Source organism: Lontra canadensis, unplaced genomic scaffold (assembly GCF_010015895.1).
Source record: "Lontra canadensis isolate GAN:19392208 unplaced genomic scaffold, GSC_riverotter_1.0 scaffold24, whole genome shotgun sequence".
NCBI classification, from domain to species: Eukaryota; Metazoa; Chordata; class Mammalia; order Carnivora; family Mustelidae; genus Lontra; species Lontra canadensis.
In genome coordinates this window covers 22,714,175-22,737,217 of record NW_022631018.1, presented here as the reverse complement: position 1 = coordinate 22,737,217, position 23,043 = coordinate 22,714,175, and the positions used below count along the sequence as shown (strand labels likewise).

Here is a 23,043-nt window from a genome sequence, read left to right as displayed (position 1 = left end):
CTGTTCATTTTTTCAAATGACTCTAGTAAAATTTAAGCATGAAATGGGAATGATAGATAATTCGTATGTTTGCACAGCACTTGACACTTTATAATGCTTTGTGGGAAGGTCATGGTTTTGAAGCAGACAGATACAGATTTGAAACTCACCTTCAGTATTTACAGGCTTTGAGGCTGAGCAGCTCACCTCACCTCTCGGAACCTGCTTTCTTTCGTCTTTGCAAGCGTGGCAAGCCCACCCTGTAGGCTTATTATGTGATGACGACGGAGGGACAGGCTTGCGGAGGGCCAGAGGTGCCCGATTCGAAGCACGGAGTGGACGTTCCGTTGATGTGGGCTCCTCTCTGCCCCCCCTTCCACCGAAAGTCTCCTGTTATGGTCTGTCCTACCTCTGCACACTGTTCTAGCTGCCAGGATTCCACATGGAAAAGAAAGTCCTTACCCTCATGGAGCTTCCGTGGGAGAGGTGGCATGGAAAACACGAACAAAGAAAGGAGAACACATGCAAGGGGTCATACAGCAGTAGGTTTGCTAACGGGAAGGGCAGCCGGGAATAGGGTGGGGATGAGGGCCAGGATGAGATAGGGGAGGGGAAGGGAGTCTGCTGCAGACAACATGGTCCGTGAGTAGGACACGCGTGAATCCACCTGTCTTGACTCCAGTCGGCCGCTTGCACTGACGCGGTTAGTAAAGCTGCATTTCCCCGGGGAGTGGGGATGGAAGGGAGACACAGGTCTTGGGTTTTCAGGTCCTCCTTGAAGTCCTTCTTGGGTGTGGGAGTCAGCTCAGCCGGCACGTAGTTCTCAGCCCCAATGATCTCTCCTACATGTTCACCAACAACAAATTTTTTTGGAAATGAAGGACAGAGGGACATTTTAAGATATGAATTTTATTCTCATGTTCTTTTACTGCTTTGACAACAGTATTATCCCAAGCTTCACTATCTTTATGATGTCAAAGCGAGTAGAAAATTCTAAACACTCAAGGTGGCTCTTTGGAAGGATACTCTTGGTACGTTCTGCCAAATTAGTTCTAAAATATAGGTCAGGTCAGCCGTATAAATATCTGAAACGATACTCAGGCACTAAATGCTACTCATAAAAAATTAAGAGGAATTTAGAGTGGTTTTAAAGTTTAGTACAAATGGCAAGTTGAAAACTAAGCCATGTGGTAACATAAATTTCATTTCTATATTTAATGTCAAAAAGTTACAGAAATCCATTGCCAATGACTGTGCAAAACTTAGGTTTGGGCTATAAATATTGAAATTCTAGTTATTCAAATAAGGTCAAGAATGTTCTTAAAATTGTTATTATCAAAAAAGGATTGATAATGTTCTAAAACTTTTGGGGGGAATGTTATTACTGGTTTTATTGCAGATCTCGGTGGGATATTTTATATCCTAATTATTTTCTTTCCTTAATAGGTTTGAGAGTTCTGCATTTGACCACCTGTCTTGATAGAATGAAGTAAACTAGGTTGGATATTCCCGTGTTTTATCATTTTAGTGTATGTGTGAAGATCAGGTAAATAAGAATTAAAAAGGTAGTGATTAAAAATTTGAAGTCTTTGGAAGAAGAATTATCTTCTGTTTACTTATTAATAGTTTCAATTAGAAAAAAAGATTTGGGAAAATGGTGATTTTTTTTTTTTTAAAGATTTTATATATTTATTTGACAGAATGAGAGAGAGGGAGAGCATGAGAGGAGAGAGGGTCAGGGGGAAAAGCAGACACCCTGCTGAGCAGGGATCCTGATGTGGGACCCCATCCTGGGACTCCAGGATCATGACCTGAGCTGAAAGCAGTCACTTAACCAACCGAGCCACCTAGGCACCCGAAAATGGTGATTTTTAAAAAAGATTTCATTTATTTATTTGAGAGAGAGAAAAAAAGAAGCAGGCTCCCTGCTGAGCAGGAAGCCTAATGCGGGGCTCGATCCCAGGACCCAGAGATCATGACCTGAGCTGAAAGCAGACGCTTGACTGACTGAGCCACACAGGCACCCCAGGAAAATGGTGATTTTAAGAGAAAAATGATTTTTAAGAAAAGTGATTTTTAAGAGAAAATACAAGGTCCTTGTATGCTAATAAGGATATGCTGATTGAAAATCATCTTTACTTACTCCTTAAAGCAATTTCTAAGAGGACTGTTAGTAGATTATAACTTGTCGGTCTCGTGTACTCTTTTCTGTGTATGTGAAACTAATGAAACTGTATTTCTTTAAAACAATAATTTGTCGTTCAGACTTGTTGCTAACAAGGTGGGTCTTCTGGTTTGGTGCATTTTGGAGATGACACCAGGGTGCATACCCTTGTCCATAAAGGAACACTGCTCAATCACTCAGCTTTTGTGGTTTCCAGGAAAAAGTAAACATTTGCAGAAAACAAGTCAATATCCTTGATGGCGCCAATGAACTTGTAGCATTTCCGCAGGCTTGGGGAAGAGAAATAGACTTTTCTGCTCTCTAGCTTCTGCTTAATTTAAATCTAATACCATATGTTTGGTGAAAATTTTCTTTACCCCTTGTGTCTTTTAACTCCAAATTCCTGCCTTTTAACGATTTGCTTGAAAAGGATGAAAAATCACACACACAATTTGCCCTTGAAAGCCTACATTTATTCTTATTCTTTATGGTATATCTTTTTTAAAGAACAGAGCCCAGATTTAGTGTCTTGGCTGTGGCAAAGTTGTTTAAGTCCAACCTTTTAGAGTTTTCTGTTTCTGAGAACGGTCATTTCTGAGGCATCAGAAATAACAAATCCGACAGATCATTTATTTAACATTTCTAGCAGATATATTTTTAATTATAACTTTACTGGCCAGGCACTGAATATAAATACTCTTTCTATAAAATATCTATTATAAAGTCAAATGAGTTCATCATGGCGTATGCCCTTGTAGACAGTGAAGAAAATCGTTTAGCTTAACTTTTCGACTTTCTGCCGGGTAGAGCTGTCCGGCTCCTCCGGGGAGTGTGCGTGCCTCATGCCTGGAGACCCTAGGCAGGGACTGCAAGGCCATCTTCCGGGGACACCGGGGACAAGGGTTCCTTCTGGAGAGAGAGGCCGTCCTGGAAAACAATATGGCCGAAGGCCACAAGAGTTTGTACCCAGCTACCGTGACATTGTAGCGGCAGAGTCACCAAATCCGTTCGCCGCTGTTTTCAAGCAACCATCCTTCCGTCGTTCTCAGCTGGAGCAGGAGCCCCCGCTGCGCTGCGGTCAGACACGTGGTGCCGTCCCGTCGCTCACTGACCGGCTGCACGGCCGTGGGCAAGCGGGTTCTCTATCTGCGCGTCGCCCCTTGTCTCATTCTGATTAATTTGGGACCCACTGTAATGGGGCAAGAGGATTGCTGACGCGGATCCTTGGCTCTTCACGTCACTGGTCGTCGCAGAGTCTGCCGCTGTGAGGTCAGCGGACGACGAGTCGCGGGCACCCGGCTTCGTCATCGTGTCCTGCTGCACTAGGGCAGGGTGGCTGCAAAGAGAGCCGAATGGTTACTTTGGCGGCATAATATGAAAGGGTTGAATTAACTACTATAAAATGACTTTCCAAACACCTGAGTGCTTATTGCGTGCTCACGAGTGCAGGCTGCTAGACATTTAGTGCCTGTGCCAGTCATTGCATTCAAATAACAGATTTGGGGGCAGGCGGGTGGCTCAGTGGGTTAAGCCTCTGCCTTCGGCTCAGGTCATGATCCCGGGTTCCTGGGATCGAGCCCCACATCGGGCTCTCTGCTGAGCAGGAAGCCTGCTTCTCCCTCTGTCTCAGCACTTCCCCTTTCTCCTTCTCTGTCTCGTTCACTCTCTTTCTCAAATAAGTAAATAAAATATTAAAAAAAAAAAAGATTCGGGTCTCATTGTAAAGTGCCTCCAGTCCTATTTGGAGATCCAAGTCATATACAGGGAAATATATCTACCATGGGAAGGCTGCGTCCTTCCTTCATGTTTTTACAGCTCACGTGTCCACCCTTAAAGAAGCTATCACTGTCCTCTCTACATCGAGTAATACCAACCTAGATTTTATGCCTTTCCCCTGTCTTGTCTTCTTCTACGTGGAACTCACCACTACCTGACAATCTCTGTCTGTTTGTTTGTGTTCGTTATTTGCTCATTGCTTTGCCCCTCTACTGGAGCTGCATTTTATGAGGATAAGGGTTTTGGCCAGTAGCTGTTCTGTCCCGCCTGTCTGAAACAGTACTGGGCACAATAAATATTTGTTGAACAGAGAAATGAATGCTGTATGTAGTACATCTCCAGGGAAAACAAACTTTTTTTTTTTTTAGCTGAAAACATAGAAAATTCTGACCAAAACCCCCAAGAAGATAAGTTATTATGGGCACTTGCCCACCTCTTAAGGATGGATGAGAAATTCTGGGTAGTGGCCAAAGTAGTGATGAGGGAAAATTCTTTTTAATTTGGAGAATTAACCCTCTCCAGGACACAAGACCGAGCTTGAGATGTGGTAACAAAATACATGGTTGGGTCTGCAGCTTCACAATGAGATTCCCCGGGTCCTCTGCGGCACAGGACGGGTCCCACCTGCCAGCACGCCATGCCGTTCTCCCTGCCATGAGGCGGGCAACTTGGTGTCTGTCTTTTGGGGCCACATCAGTAGACTTGAAAGTGGGCTCTAGGACTGGATCTTTTATTGTCCTGCAGTTATGGACGAACATTAAATTTATTTTGATTCCTGGAACTTAAAAAATTGTGTAATATTGGCCGCTCCAACATTACACAATTACACACCTGGAAACCCTGACATCAGTCCTCGCTGAAGCCGGGGCAGCACGGTCTCAGCGGCTTTGCTGGGGGTTTGCTCGGGGGGCTTGCTTGGGCATCTTACGCCGGCGAAGTGGGAGGCAGGGTCCTTCTCCCTGCACGTCCCTCACAGACGCAGACAGTGAGGACTGTCAGGAAGCTCCCCGTGCTGCAGGAGCTGCGGATCTTGTGGTGGGTCGGGGAGAGGCTGAGGAAAGAGGAAAGGCCGCCGACCCGGCCGTGGAGCACGGGAGGCCCCTCGGTTCTCTGCAGGTGGGTGCGGCTGTCCCTCTGCTGTGCTCAGGGCAGCGCCGCTTTTGGCTCTACCTGCCTCGAGGTCCGGCTGTCTCCGGGCAAGGCCACTCGTGCCTCCCGCGGGCCGTCCTGTGGCTGCCCCCAGTGAGCTCAGGCCGCACCGAGTCCCCTCGCCGGCGTCACTCTGCAGCTGGCCGGCGCCGGTGCGGCCGGGCTCGCGGGTCCCGCTCCGCGTCTGGGCCTCACGGGCGGCCTTCGGCTCTTCAGTGCCGAGACCTCAGGCTGCTCCAGGCCCTCGTGCATCGGAGCTGTTGCTGCTCGGGGCGGCAGTGGGCACACGCCCTGTCTGCAGAAGAGCAGCGGGGCATGTGCCCTTTAGCCCAAAGACAGGGCCCGTGAATTATTAACTATTCGAATTTGAAAGCGCAGCTTTAAGCCCGAGGGAAGGTGTTTGCGAGAAGGACTGGGCTAGAAGTTTGTGACCCTGGCCTCCCCCTGCTTTGGCCTTTGCGGACGTGTCCGTGGGGACGCAGGCCTATCGCAGGACCTCTAGCTCCTTGTTTCTCTCCTTAAAATGAGGAAGCTGGCCAGGGCTTCTCAGCATTTTCAACCGAATTACGCTTAATGGAAAAGAGTGAAAGCGTCTGGATAAAATTGTTGTATCTGATGCTACCAAATTGCCCAAGATTTTACATCTTTTGCCCACGGGATGTCACAGACGCTTCCCCCGACGCTGCGAGCTGGTTCTGATGTGACCGTCGGCCCTGCTGTGACGTTGCTCCCCTTGGTGAATGTGCCTTTCCGTGCACGCCTGTGGCTTTCCGCATCCTGCCTTCCGACGTCCCTGTTCTTTCTCCTCCACGTCTACTTACTGGGCGTTTCTCAAGGCCTGGTTCAAATGCCATTTCCTCTGCAAATTTTCTTTGACTCCTTAGAAAGGATGACTTCTCTTTAGCTTACCTATGCCGCTTTTGTGGCACACACTCCCTACTTTTTTTTTTTTTTTAAATTTGTTGTCTTATCTCCTCTGCTAGTTTGTGTTTTTCTTGGCAGTAAGAATGACTTCTTTTCCATTTTGCTATTTCCCCACTAGTTCCACATCTAGGACAGAATCTTGTGCGTATTGTATTTCCATTACATTTTGTTAAATAAATAAATAAATAAATGTAGCCTTCATAGGTTAGGCAAGAGATTATTGGTGGAATAACAAAGATCTATCTGAATTGTTGGAAAAAATAACTTAAAGAAATTGCCTTGTTAGTCTTTCGTTAACACTATAACCTTTAAGAAAATTATATATGTATTATTTACTTAACCTTTCACAATTTGTAAGTTCTTATTTTGTATACGGTTATATGTTTGTCCTACGGTAGCATTTGCGGGCACATATACTGCAATATCCTTCTGATCCTAGCCATGGCCACCTGGAATTAGCTCAGACTTCAGAAGTTAAGATCCTTGTTTCCAGCAAGACTGACTTCACTTAATATGCTAGCTGAAAATTTGGGAGCCCCAGGCCACCTGCACTTGTAGAACTAACTGGCTACAAATTGGGGATCCTATGACCCCCTCAGATTTTTGTCGTTCACTAAGATGACTCACAGAATTCAGGAAAGTAACACACTTACAATTATAGTTTCATTATAAAGGATACAAATCAGGACCAGCCAAACAAAGACACACAGGGTAGGTCTGGTACGGTTTCAAATGCAGGGCTCCCTTTGTCCTCCCCCATGGAATCAGGGCATATCCCCCGGCACACTTATGTGTGTTACCAGCCAGGAGGCTCTTCTGAGTCTCCCCCTCCCCTTTTTTTTTAACGGAGGCTTCATTAGGTAGACACAACCAACTAAATCGTAAGGCATGTGATTAGACTTAATCTGCAATGCCCTTCTTCTGTGTCCGGAAGGTTGGGCTGATAACATGTGGCTCAAAGCCCTAACCCCAATCACACGGTTGGTCTTTCTGGCAAAATCAGCCCCTTGCCTGAGTCATCTCCTTAGCAGAAACTCAGAGATTGTCCAGGGGGCCCATGGACAACAGACACTTCCATCAATTGGGAAATCCCAAGGGCTCAGAATACTCAGTCCCAGCAATCTGGAACAAAGACCAGCAGAATTCTTTATTATGCAACAGTAGGAAATAGAATATTATCCTCATTTTACACGTGACACTGAGGAAGAAATGATGGGATTAGTGTCACAAGGCTACATAGTAATGGAGCCAGAGCTCCAGTCCTAAATCTTTGACTTCAAGTGTCTTTCCATGGCACCGTGACGGCGCCCCTGCTGGAGGGTAATTTTGCATTATCATTGTCATTTTAGCCTTCAGACTCCTTGAGTAGCTGGATGTGACCTGAATGTTCCCTTGGAAACTGTGATCACTGTTCCCAGTGGTTATCAAGAGCTCCTCCTCCTTTGGTCTGGGGCCACTGAGGCAGAGAGTGTGAAGCTGGCAGCCCACTGACTAGGAGGCCCGTGGTATGACAGGTACGTACAGTTTTGCAGACTTTGAAGGTGAGATACAGAGCTGCCCTCTTGTTGAGCCATGGGGAGCAGTGGAGCAAAGGAGTCATAAATGTTCAATTTTTGTGTCTTCTTTGTGTAGGAGAATCTCCATTCAAGATTAGAGCCTCTGTTACTGGAAGGCTATCTGTCTGCCTGTCTAATCTGTCCGTCTAATCCCCCCCACCAGCTCTCACCCCAAATCATCTATCTGTAGCCCAGTTTCTAACAGCCCCGCAGACTGGGTGTGGCTGTGGCCTACCTTCTGTAGCAGGGAAGGAGGAGTCGGTAAGGGGGAAGACCCCAGGCATGGCTGAAATAGAAACTGATAATTTTTTTGCCCTTGTTGTCTTCTCCATCCCCCCTTCCTTCTCCCCTCACCCAGTGCTTTTTAGTCCTTTTTTCCTTCCCCAGTTCTCAGAGTGCCTTTTCACTTCTGCTCCTACGTGGGGCCACCATCCCGAGTATGTAATACTTCCAGTGTGTCAGGTACAAGTCTCTGTGTGTTGTACCTACTGACGCTGTGGTCCTCACTGTTATTATCCCATTTTAGATAGGGAGAAACTGAGGCAAAGAGATGTTTGGTGAAATTTCTGGGGCCTCTCGGTGGGTTAGTGGTTGACCTGGGCTTCAAACCTTGGCATCCATATAAGATAGGGAAACTAAAGGACTTCATTAAAAATCTTTTTGCTCCTTTTCTATTTTCTCTTTCTGCTCCTGCTTCTATCCTTTCTAGGCCCTGACCCCCACTTTACACGTGCCTCATCACACAGACAGTGCGTGTCCTCCTCATAAGGGAAAAGTGTTAATGATTTCTTTAGGGTGGATAACGTCTAAGGAAGGATCAGGTGGAAATGAGCAGATGAAGCCGCCCTCTGCATCCCAGGCCAGCAGTGCTGCACACCTAGGTACCGAGACCCCCCACCCCTGACTCCAAGAAGCCACACCCAGCGCTTGTCTTTGTTCTGGCTGGTTCCTACATGCCTGTGAGGACACATGCACTAGACCACAAACCTCCATAAACACCCTGGGCCCTAAACAAAGAAGACCCTCCCCCTCCTTTCCTTTCCAGACTCTCCCAGACACTGTCTGTACCTGTACTCTCTCTCTCCCTTCAGTGAGCTCTGCTTTTACCAGCTGGCTGCCCGCTTGGGGTTGCTTTCTATCCTGCCTGCAGCCAGGGCCCTCTCACTGGTCCCGTGGGACCCCCGCTGGGTCCCAGGACTCACCTGCTGGCACCACAGATACCCAGGTCTGTACTCTTGGCCATCCCACGAAGCTGCCTTGATTAAACAGAAAGAACTTTACTTTTGAAAGTCCGTGGGATTTGGGGTTACATGGCTGGCTTTGTTCCTTAAGGCTTGTGTGACCTCGGCCAAGCCGTGTAAACTGCTGGAACCTCAGGTCGTTACTTTGCAGACAGGGGACCCAACCCTTCTTTGATGTCTTTGCCCCACGACAGAATGAGGAACAGTGGCCTGTGGCTGAGTAGTACGCTGTCCGCTCATGTCCACTTCTCCTTCCCCTTGAGCAGAGGAGTGGAAGGACCTCTGGAAGGGACCACTGCATTCTTTCTGAGATCCACACGCAGCCTCGGGTCTGCAGTCAGGTTGCCGTCTTCAGGACAAGCAACCCCCTGCCTGGACCCCCCAAAACCCAGCCTTCTGAAGCTGTGCCCAGGAAGGAGCTGGCTCTGGCCCCTTGTCACACCCCACAGCCGTGCCCAAGTCACTGCAGCTTGTTTGTTTTGACCACGGTTTCCAAGAACGTGAGCTGCAGTGCCTGGAAATCCCAGACAGTCAAGTTACAGTATAGAAATCTGTTGCGGTTTCCCGGGGCTGTTTTTCTTTCTTTCTGTCTATGGCACCTATGGTCCCTGCAACCGACAGGTTGTGGGCGAGAGCCTGTGACATGGGTCTTTTCAGCTGGGAATCTCAGCAGAGATCAGGTGGGTCACCGGCATTTCCGCCCTGGGTTCAGCCATATTGCTCAGCACAGGGACCAGTGGTCACGAGGTTGTTGAGAGGAAATTTACCTCTTTGGGTTTTACGGCCTCTAAAGAGACTTTCTTATCCCTCAAGGCTGAGCTCAAGTCACATCTTGACTGTTGAGTTCCCTTGGTCTACCCGACACAAGCGCTTGTCAGTTTCTTTGATTAATTCTCTTTGTTCTCCTTGATCTTCTGTGTGTCACCGACCGTCTCTGGGGACGAGCAGGGAGCTCCTCAAGGGCAGGACCATCGCCTTTCTCCTTAAGGCCTAGATCCTTGCTCGGCCCTTACCAAATGCTGGATCCGTGACTGTTGAATTAAACGGTCGTACACCCGCTTGCTTTTGTGGCTCTGCATAGATCAGTATCGCTTCAGAAGTTCCTCCTGTCCAGGAAGTCGTTGAAGGCATGTGGCCATTGGTCGGAAGGAGTTTCCTGACCTCCTTTTTATCTTTCTCTCCAAATGCCAAGGCAGTCCAGCCGAGTGGAAGAGAAGTGTGGTTGGGGGCAGAGAGTGACCTGCTTTAGAATTATGATTCTGCCATTTACTCCTGCCCTGACCCAGCGCACGTGCATTACCATCTCCAAGTCTCATTTTATAGCCGCAAAATGGGGCAGCGGGTAGCAAGAGCCGCTGTGAGCCGGTGTAGCAGGTGTGTGGATCAGAGAAGGGAGCCCACTGCGGCCTGTGGGCCCTGAGGTTGGCGAGCTGGGTGTGGGCTGGATTTCAGCCTCCACTTGCTCCCTTGGCTGCTACACCAGCAAATCATTCAAGACATTTTTTTTTTTTGTAAGATTTAATGTTTTAATTTTTTAATGTACTCTTTACCCCAATGCAGAGCTCAAACTCGTGACCCCAAGATCAAGAGTTGCACGTGCTATGGACTGAGCCACAGGAGCTCCTCAAGGCAGCTTTCAAAGGACCTCCCTCTCGTGGGTGGCGTGGTGAAGGTCATGTGGGTAGGGAGCATGCAGAGAGCAGGGCGTGAAATTGCTTTACTTTTCGGTGATCCAGGCAGAAATAATACCATGCCATCCAGACTGTGCATCTGCTTTCCCCGCCGCCTCCAGCCCACCAGCCCCAAGCCCCCGCTCTGTCCCGTACTGGGGGAGGGTCCCGGCCACAGGAGACCAGCAGCAGTCCAGCCCTGGAGTCCCACGTCTCCCGTGTGGGTGTTGTGCCCCGCCCCGCCGCGCTGCCGGAGCCCCGCACCGCCATTCCTGCTCCTTCCTCTTGGCCCTCCCTCCAAGAAATGCTATTTCTGGAAAGAAGTCGATCTCAGCAGTTTGAGACTTTGAGTTTTTCCTTCTTTCTAATTGTGGCTTAGCAGCCTTTCTCTGGTGTCAGAGGTAGCCGTGGCGTTACTTAACATATGCGGAAGCTATTTGGGAAACGTGGACGTATTCCTGCATGGCCAAGTCCTTGCTGCTTCTCAGGCAGCAGGCAGATCTGAGAATGGACCCCGGAGGGGCCTGTACCCTACTGGCTGGGGGCAAATTCTCCTGTATAAATACATACATGATGCTGCGATAATCCCATCTTTGCCAGACCCTAAAATAAGCCAAGGAACTTTAAACTGAGCATGGTGTGCACCAACATTCCTTCTGTATCCCTGACCCCGTCCCATGAGGAGCCGCACACTGGCCTGCCCCTCTGACCTCTCCTGCTTATCTCTGGAGAGCAGCCGGGATTGCTCACGTCTCTGTCCCTGAAGCTCTGCTTTCAGACCAGGTAGAGAACGTCAGAGGAGAGCAGAGGCTGATTTCATCCCAGCTCCCTGATGTGCCCTGAATCCCAAACACGAGCTGCACAGAAGCACCCCCGGACAGGTTTCAGGACACTAGATCTCCCAGACTTCTCCGGAATCACGGCTGGAGGCAGGGGATTGCCAGTGGAGGACAGGGTTGCAAAGCTTCCCTGACAGTGATTCTGACACAGAGAAAGTGCTGGCATTTTGTTTTACTTACTTAATTAATTTATTTTTAAAAAGATTTTATTTATTTACTTAACAGAGATACAGTGAGAGAAGGAGCACAAGCATGGGGAGTGGGAGAGGGAGAAGCAGGCTTCCTGCTGAGCAGAGAACCCGATGTGGGGCTCAATCCCAGGACCCCGGGATCATGACCTGAGCCGAAGGCAGACACTTAGTGACTGAGCCACCCAGGTGCCCAAGGGCTGGCGCTTTAGATGTCGAGTGTCCCAGGAGACAAGGCAGACCATGAACAAAGACATGAAATGTTTCTTGCCTGTAGCTGGCTGTTTTTCATGTGTCTCAGCTAAATTTGTTTTTTAAATGCTGCATTTTAATGTTAGCCTGTTGTCAGTTGTGCAGGGTGACTGGACACTAGGTCATCAAGGAAGGTCATCTGGGTTTGAATCTTGTCTCCTCCAATGATGCAGCTATGCCAATGTGGGCGAATTACTTTGGTTTCTTTTCAGCAAAACATCAGTCGTAGGGGTACGTACTTGACCTGGTTATGATGAAGGCTCAAGGAAACAGTGCATGCAAAATGCTTGGCACGATGCCTGGCCTGTTGTACGAGGGCCCGTCCTTGTCCGCTGGCTGTTCCTGTGAGCGAGAACAGCGGCCACCCAAGGGTCCTCTGTCAGGCTAGGGAAGCTTCATCTGAAACACAGTTTTACATCAAACATATAGATGAGCTTTTGGAATAGAAGTGAGGTCCGGAGCTGATGACCAAGAAAGAATTCTTAAGATGCCTCTGGTACAAAAAAGTGATTTTTATTAAAGCAGGGAGACAGGACCCCTGGACAGAAAGGGAGTCTGCACCACGGCAGTGATGGGTGGCCTGTTGTATTCGATGGGGTGAGAGGAGGTAGGGGAAAAGGGAGGTTTCAAAAGAACTTTCCTGTGCTAAAGAGGACGTAGGAGATGTGAGATACCAGATCCCGGAGGACTTGCCGTTGTCCGGTTAAGGTTGTTTTTCCCTCTAGCAAGGACTTCGCATGAACATAGTTGGGAGCTTCTTGGAAGAATGTCACCTGTGTCCCCCCAAGAGTGGGGGTAGGGGAGGTCGCGGGGGGTCGGCTTCTGCTTTGTCCTCAGCGGCCTTCTGCTCCCTCATCACGGGAATCGGATTTGGGGGAGGCTTTCCCCGCTCGGCTGTGGCACCGCGTTGTGGGATTCCCATCATCAGATCCGAACGCCAAGTCCCAGGTGTGAGCTCTGATCCTGTGGTTGTGAGGCTGGAGACCTGGCTCTTCACGTAAGGGGATCGTGCCCCTCGTTCCCGAATCCGCAGAACTGAAGGGACGGGTCCGATCAACGTGGTGGGCCTTTCCGACCGGGAAGCCTGTGGTTCTTCCTCCCACTCAGCCTCTCTGGCTCCAGGAAGACGTCGCGTCCGGACTCGGATCCAGACGGCTGCTGGCATGTTGGCGAGCCGTGGGGGGGCCTGGGTGGTGGCTGTTCCTGCCCTTGATCTCTCACATTTTCTCAGCACATTGAGCCACTGAACCGTAAGGTTCCGTCAGCTTGAATGTCACATCCCCGTCCGGGCAGGTGACACTACAACCCTGGCTTTCCTGGACGCACGGGACTTCAGAGAAGCCAGAGGCCTGGGTGGGTCTCTTTACTGCTGCCCACTGCCTCCTGTTTCCTAGGTCTGGGGGGGCAGAGTGTTAGAAAATGAGACGCGTAGCCTGACTCCAAAGCTGTGCTCTGGGGCTGTCGGCTTTGCTGTGTTAGTGACGCCAAACCACCGTTCTCAGGGCCCTGGGAGTTAGCCCACGGGCCTCTGCTAATCTAGGGGAACGGTCCACGTGGAAATTAGTCCATGTGCCGCAACTTCCCATCACTCAGAGATAAGACATCCCGTAAGTGAGTGCAGTGACACAGACACAGCCCCCCGGGGCCCTAGACTAGGTCATGGTGAAATTCCTCCACTCTGGGGTCAAACAGCTTCCAAAGGAGCAGGGCCACCCTTGGACACGCGGTGAGGGAGCAGGGGTTTTTGTCTTTGTGGTAGGGCACAGAGGACATTACTAGCAAGGGAGGCACATGGCCCTGTGTCACCCCGAGCTCCCGCCCTGGGCAGTTCCAGGAGAGCTTGTCTTGCTTTCCTCCAAGAAGCCTTTGTGGCAGTGGGGTGCCCTGGCCCCGCCCCAGGTGGGTGCCCTGGGTGGACAGCGTGCACGGTGATGGATATCGGGGACCATTGTCACAGGCTTCGTGCAATTAGAGTTTTCAGGGGCTCTTGCAGTCACCCCAGCAGGGTCTGGCAGCGCCGCACACATTGGCTTCCGGGCGTTAGGGCCGGTGGGTCTAAGCAGGTGCGGTTTTCTCTTCCGTCAGACTGAGAAAACGCTCCCTGGGAAGATTCCTGTTTGGTCCTTAAACCTTGAGAGGTACAAAGGCCTTCAGGGGCTCTTTTAAGGAGGAAAAAGTTTGGGGGCAGGGGTTGCTCCCAGAACGTACGGATACGTGGCCTCTCAGTGGGCTCCTCACACGTGCGTGACCCCGGGGTCAGCTCTGATTTCAGACACGACTTCCCTCCAGCCACGGACATGGAAAGCCAGCGCTTCTCCCGGGATTTCTGCATTTTCACGAAAGGCTCATGTTTTGTCATTATTTCTAGCTCCGAGCTTTTGCTGCCTGTGAGTGAGTTTAGTTTCTAGATCGTGCCGTGTGTCCAGTTTCCATTCCACACTGGTCAGCGTGGCTAAGGGCACTCAGCTGACTTCTCTGACACGCACACACGCACGGGCAGTCTTGACTGAAGGACCGAAGGCTGGGAGAAAAGGCGACAAAGTGTGACGTTTCGAGTGGCGTAACAACTTCAGATTCATTAGGAAATGCCTTTGTATTGAACGGGGTCCCTTTGGACCGTCCATCCTCCTAGCTGGCCATCCCCTCCCCGCCTCCGCTTGCTTCTGGTTTATTTTTTGGGTTGTTTACTCCGGCTCTCGTATACTCAGGGTGTCATCTGGTTGTTTTTTTTAAAGCGGTGATTCCCCAAAGATAGTTCCACTTCTTTCTTCTTTCTGGGGGCTCCTTTTCTTCTTCTACTTCTTCTTTGCAAGCTTTTAATTTCCGATGGCTCCATCTGAGGGGGGACTCTGGTGCCAGATGATCAGCGGCCCCACAGCTCCAGGGCAGCACTGGGAGACGTCCTGGCCAGAGCCGGTTTCTGATCTGGACCGTGAAATGGGGTCAGTAACGTCATACGTGCTTCAGGCCGTTTCCTCTCCCGACCATCCCCTCACAGCCTTTCAAGGAGCTCATGACCGGTGTCCTCGTGGCCGGAGGGGTTACCCCCGGGCCTCACCGGTTCTTGGCTGGTGTTTGCTTATCCCTCTCCACAGGCAAGCCGGCGGCCGCGCGCCGTTCTGCCGTCGGCCTTTATCCCCACGGACGGGGCTCGGCACTCCCTTCCCTTCCTGTCCTTCCCGGCCTTCATGAAGGGGAAGCCCACAGCGGCCCCTTCTTCCATCACGTCCCCTTCTCTGGGTTCTGTCGCTGCAGACACGGTGGGGGGGTGCCAGTCCGTGGTCCCCGGCGAGCGGCCGGATGTCCGAGGGCTGTCAGGCCGGCCGGCTCGCGTCTTTCTGGGTCGCCCTTCCTGAGAGACGTGCTCCTGCCCCGGCTGCTTTCTCAGGCAAACTGCCTTTACCTCCAGCTCAGTGGCTTCAGCGACAGAAACTTGCTGCAAGTCCTCTACATTTGGTGGCCGTGTGGTAGGTGCTGTGGACCCTCACACGCTAGTGACACGGCGTCTCTGACGGCCGGATCCGAGTCTGCTCGGGGACCTCTCGTCTCGGGCGAGTATGACCTGGCGGTGGCTTTGTGCTGTGTGAGGCTTACGTAGTTTCTGGACACGCAGCCGCAGGCTCTCCTCGTGGCCCTGGAGGACAAGCTCCTGGGTTTTACATCGCTCAGGAGCCAGCGAATACGTTGGCCCGAGCGCTCGGAGGAAAGAGCCTCCCGTCCTCGCCGAAGCGGCGCGGCGTCCCGCAGGAAGTCCGGCCTCGGGCGCCGCCGTGGTCAGAGAAGAGGGAGCCCCCGGCTTCTCGGCGTCGGGGCAGGCCCCGGACTCCGGACGTCTCCCAGCCGGGAGGGCAGTGGCGCTGGGCTTGGCAGTGGGGCCGCTCGGTGACCCGTGTGGCCTGCCGTCCGCGTGCCCAGGCCTGTGTTCCATCCCGAGGGTGGGCAGATGGAGTCCCACGATGGGCGGCGACACAGCTCTGGGCGGGCGTGGGGGACCCATCACCTCGCAGCCCCGACGGGAGCCGCCGCGGCAGGACAGAGGCTCCCGGTCTGGCCAGGTGCCTGCCGGGCGGCGAGCTGGGCCGGAGGAGGTGCGGGGGCCGCTGACGCGGAGCAGCGGGTGAGGGTCCCCACTCCCCGTCAGGGTGGTGGCGACCAAGGCCGCCCTCTCAGCCGCCCAGTCCGGGTCTCCGCGGTCTCCGGCGGCTGCTTCCGAGCAAGAGCGTCCCGGACGGAGCCGCGGGCCGCGCTGAAGCGGGCGTCCGGGGGTGGCGGCGCTGCGAGGGGCCGCGGCCTTCCCTGCCTTGGGGTCAGCACCGTTGTGAAGACGCGCAGGAGCGCCCTTCCCAGCAGGGACCTGCGCTGTCCGTCCGCTCAGCCGGGAACCCCTCGGCCGGAGTCAGGGGTTTTATTTCTCAGGCGATGCTGGCGGCCGCGCCCTGAAGTCGAGGAGGCGGCTCGTGACTTCTGGGCTCGGCCTGTAACTGGGGCTGGGCCGGACGTGTTGGATTCGAGGTGGACGTGTGGAGGGCTCAGGACGCACGGGCGGCGGTAAAGCCGGCGGACGTGCGTGCTGCTCCTCGTGTTGCCTCTTGTGATACTTCCCGTGCTTTGTGGACTACGTCCTGGTTTTGCTCCCATTTTGAAGATGAGGAAACCGAGGCATCAAGCGCGAAGGACGTCAGCCACGGTGTGAGCCCAAGCCGGCCGTCCACGCTGTGAACCGATGTGTAGGCCCAGAGCTTCGGGTGGGCCGTGGGAACTTCTACACGGCTGAGGATGAGAAACGTTACTCAGAGGTGGAAAGAGCCCACTGGGTCAGTCAGTTCTTGACATTACTCTAATTCAACCCCTGGTGTGCAAAACTGTTGCTTTTCTGGTCGAGTTTATGAAGTTAAGAAAAGCGTGGGAAATCCTGCCATTTGTTTGTTTGTTTATTTTAAATGTTTTTAAAAAATTAACATCTGGTGTACTATTGGTTTCGGGGGTGCAGGTCTGTGAGTCGTCAGGCTACACCCTTCACAGCACTCACCGCAGTACGTACCCTCCCCAGCGTCCACCCGGCCACCCTCTCCGCCCAGGAACCCTCAGTTTCTTTCCTGAGATGAAGAGTCTCTTATAAATCCTGCCATTTTATCTCAAACACTTAAAAACCTCACGCCCCTCAGCCTCACAGTCAAGTTTGTCATGTAGCCCCTCCAGTTTCTGACCGCCTCCTGTGGGGTCCTCTGTTGGCAACTGTGATTTCCGGGACTCCGTTTCCAGTGCTCTCTCTGAGGCTCTGCAGGTGGTTGATGTCATGGCGGGTTGGGGCTTGACTAAAGGGACACGATGCGTCATTTAACGGTCATCTCCTACGTCCAAAAAGTCGTGAGGCTTTGGTTACCTAGAAGGAAGGGAGGGAGGGAAATTGTCTTGAAAGGGCCCCCGGCATTGTCGCAAGTTCAGTTGCTGGTGGGGGTTCGTGGCATCATGTGAAGTCCAGGGCAGTTGGAGGCCAGCAGTGTCCTGCTGCCCAAAGACGCTGAGCTGTCCAGCATGACAGACTGCTGAGGTAGGTCTGTCCTCCGTCAAGAGCAAATGGGTTTGGGATCGCTGTGACGGCCACCAGAGTCTGTGAGAGCAAGCGCTGGCTCTGTACATGCGTTAAAAATAAAAGTGCCGTTGAACACTAAGGGACTTCAAAGCTCCACAAGAACGGAGTGCACTTGTGAGGAAGGGCCATTTTCCGTCACGCGCTGGAGGGCTTAAAGAGGGAGCGAGCAGAGAGTGTGCACCACAGAGGCGGGGTTGATGTCTGTCACACAAAGGGAGACAAAAGGTCTTGTGGAGGTTGCTTCTTGATGCCAAAGAGCACTGTGGCGAAGATGTGGCGCCTCAGAATCCTGACCTTTATTTATTTATTTATTATTATTTTTTATCCTGACCTTTATTTGTAAAGTTCTTCCCTCGGTGCATCATTTAGCAAAATCCCACCTGTTTGCCAAAAACAAAACAAAGCAAGCAAAAAAACAAGCTCTTTACTGCTTATTTTCTTTCTCTATCTTCATCATCCGACTGCCTCCGAAAGGCAGGGACTGTGACTCCCACTGGGTCTCCAGGGTCTAGCTAGCATGGCGTACTCAAGGATTGTCTTCAATGAACAGCTGTCGTTTACTGCAAAGTCAGTTCAGTATTTACAAACCAATCAACCTGATACATCACAGTGATAAGAGAAAGGGTAAGAACTGTAGGGTCATTTCAGTAGATGCAAGTGTTTCACAGAGTACAACATCCGTTCATGATAAAACCCTCAACAAAGTAGGTTTAGAGGGAACATACCTCAACATAATAAAGACCTTATATGAAAAACCCACAGCTAACATCATCCAAAATGGGGAAAAATGAGAACTTTTCCCCCAAGGTCAGGAACATGGCAGGGACGTCCATTCTCAACACTGTTATTCAACATAGTACTAGAAGCCCTGGTCTCAGCAGTCAGACAATAAAAAGAAATAAAATTCATCCAAATTGGTAAGGAATAAGCAAAACTTTCACTATCTTCAGATGACATGATACTATATCTAGAAAACCTGAAAGACTACCAAAAAATTGCTAGAACTGATACACAAATTCAGTAAAGTCACAGGATACAAGATTAATGTACAGAAATCTGTTGCATTTCTTTTTTTTTTAAGATTTTATTTATTTATTTGACAGACAGAGATCACAAGCAGGCAGAGCAGCAGGCAGAGAGAGAGGGGAAGCAGGCTCCCCACTGAGCAGAGAGCTCGATGCAGGGCGCAATCCCAGGACCCTGGGATCATGACCTGAGCTGAAGGCAGAGGCTTTAACCCAGTGAGCCACCCAGGCACCCCTTCTGTTGCATTTCTGTACACCAATGATGAAGAAAGAAAAATTTAGGGGTTAATTTCATTTATAATTACACCAAAACCCATAAGATACTGAGGAATAAATCTAACCAAAGAGGCAAAAGACCCACACTCTGAAAACTATAGAGCATTGATGAAAGAAATGGAGGAAGACACAAAGAACTGGGAAGCCATTCCATGCCCATGGATTGGAAGAAGAAATATTGTTAAAACGTCTATACTACCCAAAGCAAGCTACACATTTAATGCAATCCCAATCAAAATACCAATAGCATTTTTCACAGAACTAGAACAAATAATCCTACAGTTTGTGTGGAACCACAAAGACCTTGCATAGCCAAAGCAACCCTAAACAAGAAAAGCAAAGTATCACAAAGGCATCACGATCCCAGATTTTAAGTTATATTACAAAGCTGGAGTAATCAAAACAGTATGGTCCTGGCATAAAAATAGACACATAGATCAATAGAACAGAAGACTCAGAAATGAACCCATAATTATATGGTCAATTAATCTTAAACAAAGCAGGGGAAAATATGGAATGGGAAAAAGTCTCTTCAGCAAATGGTGTTGGGAAAACTGGACCACGTTCTTACACCATACACAAAAATAAACTCAGACTTGAATAAAGACCTAAATATGAGACCCCAAACCATAAAAATTTCAGAAAAGAGCACAGGCAGTAATTTCTCTATTAGCCATAGCAACTTTTTTCTAGATAGAGTCCCCTGAGGTGAGGGAAACAAAACAAAACAAAATAAACCATTGGGACTACATAAAAATAAAAGCTTCTGCACGGTGAGATAAATCCAACAAAACGAAAAGACAACTTACTGAATGGGAGAAGATATTTGCAGATGACATATCCAATAAAGGGTTTGTATCCACAATATATAAAGAACTTAGCTCAACACCCCAAAACCAAATAATCCAATTTTAAAATGGGCAGAAGACATGAACAGACATTTCTCCAAAGACAACATCCAGATGGCCAACAGACACATGACAAGATGCTCCACATCATTTATCATCAGGGAAATACAATCAAAACTACAGTGAGATCCCACCTCACATCCGCCAGAATGGCTAAAATAAAAAACACAAGAAACAATGATGTTGGTAAGCATGTGGTGAAAGGGGAACTGTCTTGCACTGTCGATGGGAATGCAAACTGGTGCAGCTACTCTAGAAAACAGTATGGAGGTTCCTCAAAAAGTTAAAAATAGAGCTACCCTACGTCCCAGCATTGAACTACATGGTATTTACCCGAAAAATACAGAAATACTAGTTAAAAGGGATATATGCACACTGATGTCTACAGCAGCATTATCTACAATAGTCAAATTATGGAAACAGCCCAAGTGTCCATCAGTTGATGAGTGGATAAAGAAGATGTGGGGTGTCTCTCTGTGTGTGTGTGTGTGTGTAATGGAATATCATTCAGCCATAAAAAAGAATGATATCTTGCCATTTGCAACAACATAGAAAGAGCTAAAGCGTTATGCTCGGTGAAATATGTCAGTCAGAGAAAGACAAATGCCATATGATTTCCCTCATATGTGGAATTTAAGAAACAAAACAAGCAAAGGAAAAAAGAGGGAGAGAGGCAAGCCAAAACACAGACTCTTAACTCTAGAGAACAAACTGCTGGCCACCCGAGGGGAGGGCTGGGGGATGGGTTAAACAGGTGATGGGGATTAAGGAGTGCAGTTGCACTGAGCACCAGGTGATGTATGGAGTATTGAATCACTATATTGTACACCTACAACCAATATTACACTGTATGTTAACTGTACTGGAATTTAAATAAAAACTTAGAATTGGAAGAAGCCTTCCTCTGGGGCGCTGCGTCTCCCCTTCTTGCCTGATTGAGAATATCACTCTCTGTTGCTGCTTTTCTTTCCTGTGCCAGATGAGTGATCCTGTCCCCACAAAGATTGGTCTGGGTCCCATTCTACCCGAAAGCCCTCTACCGCCCTGTCTGGAGGTAGAGTCTCTTCCCCAGGCATGATGGGCAGAGGGACCTCATCGCCAATGATTCTGCTAATGTTACGTGGTGATACGAACACTTGTCCCAAGGGAGTCACAGAAGCCAGAATGGAGACTGTGACTTAGCTTGTCTACTTCTCTGTTCATAATAAAGAAGCTGGTTCTCTGTGTAGCTGGGTTTCTGACTGGTTTCCTACAGCCACCAAGAGAATACAGATAGCCAGATGAGACTTTCTCCTGCTTCCACCACCATTTCTCCCAATCTACCTTTTCTCCTTTGGATGAAACATCTCCATGCTCACCGGTGCAAGTCTCCTCCAGGGCCCGGGGCCCCATCCCCTTCTCAGCTTCGGTTCTACTCTCTCTTGCATCTTTCCTTCTCTTCTGGACTTCCTAATCAACAGACGAATATGCTGTGCCATTTCCTGTCTAAAACCAAATTTCTTTGGGTACCTAAGTGGCCCAGTCATTTGAACATCCAACTCTTGATTTTCGCTCAGGTCATGATCTCGAGTTGTGAGATCAAGCGCTGAGTTGGCCTCTGTGCTGGGCATGGAGCCTGCTTAAGATTCTCTCTCTCTCTCTCTCTCTCTCTCTCTCTCTCTGTTCCTCCACAGATAAATAAGTAAATAACCAACCAACCAACCAAAACCAAATTTCTCTTGAACATACGTGTCTCTTGAACTACTGGCCCATTTCTCTGCACCTCTTACGGCTAAACTTGTCAAAAGAGTTATTTCTACTAATTACTTCCACTTCCTTTTCTCACTTCTTCTCTTGAACACATTATAGTCAAGTTTCTTTTTCCCACACAAACTAAGGCTTACTTGTGTCAAGGTCAGCAATGACTGGGATGATGATTTATCCTATTTTGTTCACATCAGTTCAGGTTGATGGCTGTTGTCCTGGTACATTTTAATTATTAAGAGCTTCTTCCTTCACTCTTAGAAATGTTCTGTGTTGGGCAAAGATTATACGGTCATTTTACCTACTTAGAACCTTCACATCCCAATCCAGTGGTGAATGCCCATTTCTTACTCCCCTGACCGGCTCATCTTGTTCTGGAAATGCTGCCTTCCCGACCCCTGGGCACTAGTCTTTCTTCTTGCCACTCTCTGGAGCTGTTTTTCAGTCTCTGTGGGGTCCTTGAAACTCTGTTCTATTTTCAGTCTTTTTTTTTAAAGATTTTATTTATTTGACAGATCACAAGTAGGCAGAGGCAGGCAGAAGGAGAGGGGGAAGCAGGCTCCCTGCTCTTAACCCACTGAGCCACCCAGGCGCCCCCTATTTTCAGTCTTTGATGACCTCATCTAATCTTTAAAATTTGGAAGTATTGATGGCCAGAGTTATGTGTTTGGTGCCTGGGCCCATCCTCTGAACTCCAACTCTGTCTCCGTGTGGATTTCTCACAGACACACCGGCCTCAGCACATCAAACGCCAGCTCCTGGTTTTCTCCTCAGACCTCCTCTCCACCTCAGTCAACGACAGCCTGCATTCTCCTCCTTGGGTGCAAATCTTCCCAGTCCTACAGTATTCCCCCCCCCATAGTTCCAGTCTAATCCAGCAGCAAATCAGTCCGCCTTAAACTCACAATGTGTCCAAAATAGAGTCATTTTCTCTGTTGTTACTACTTTTTTTTTCTGTGGTCTAGGCCACCATCGTGTTTTATCTTCTGTGTTTTGGTTACCGGCTCGCCGGTCTTCCTGCCTCTACCCTGCCCCTCGCGTCCCTCAGAGTCTGGAGGCCACACAGACACAGCCCGGGTGATTCCTGTGACGGCCTGTGAGACCCTCAGCGATCCGGCCTGCTCCCTCTGGGCTTTTAGCTTTCCCCTCCGCCACAGCCGGGCTGGCCTCCTGGTGCTTCCAGCGCCATGAACATGTGCCCCTTCCACGTCCCTGTCTTTGCGCTTGCTGTTCCTCTGGCCAGAACTCTCTTCTCTCGGGTTTCCCTGTGGTCTCACTTCCTCCTGTTGCTGTTCCAGTGTCTCCTTCACTCCTTTCCTGGCAGCTCTCACTCTGCACAATAAAACCACCACCACCACCGTGACGGTCCAGAACTCTCTGTTCGCCTCAACCTGCTCTGTTTTAATCTGTGGTACTTAAAGCCACATGGCATGATCCGTCTTCTGTCTGTTCTGCTGTAGGATCAGCTCATGAACTCAGGGACTGCATCTTCTTTTGTTCTAGGCTTTACCCCACCACCTAAGACAGTCACTGCGTGTCATACATATTTATTGAATGGAAAGAATCCACAAATTGATTGCTAGCCTTACAGAATGAGATTGAGGACACATTCTTCAAGTTTCCTGATGTCCAAGAGTTGGTACCCATCAGCAGTCATGGGGGATAAACATAAGATATTGAAAAAGAAGAAAGGGACTATATAGACTCTTTGATTTAAAAAGATGACACCATCACCAAATGTTCCCCCAATAGAAAATTTA

General features: G+C 49.6%; 1 pseudogene; it reads right to left on the bottom strand.

The window, feature by feature from the left end:
- Positions 1-4,843: 4,843 nt before the first annotated feature.
- LOC116870889 lies at positions 4,844-8,791 on the bottom strand (annotated as a pseudogene).
- Between the last annotated feature and the right edge of the window lie 14,252 nt (positions 8,792-23,043).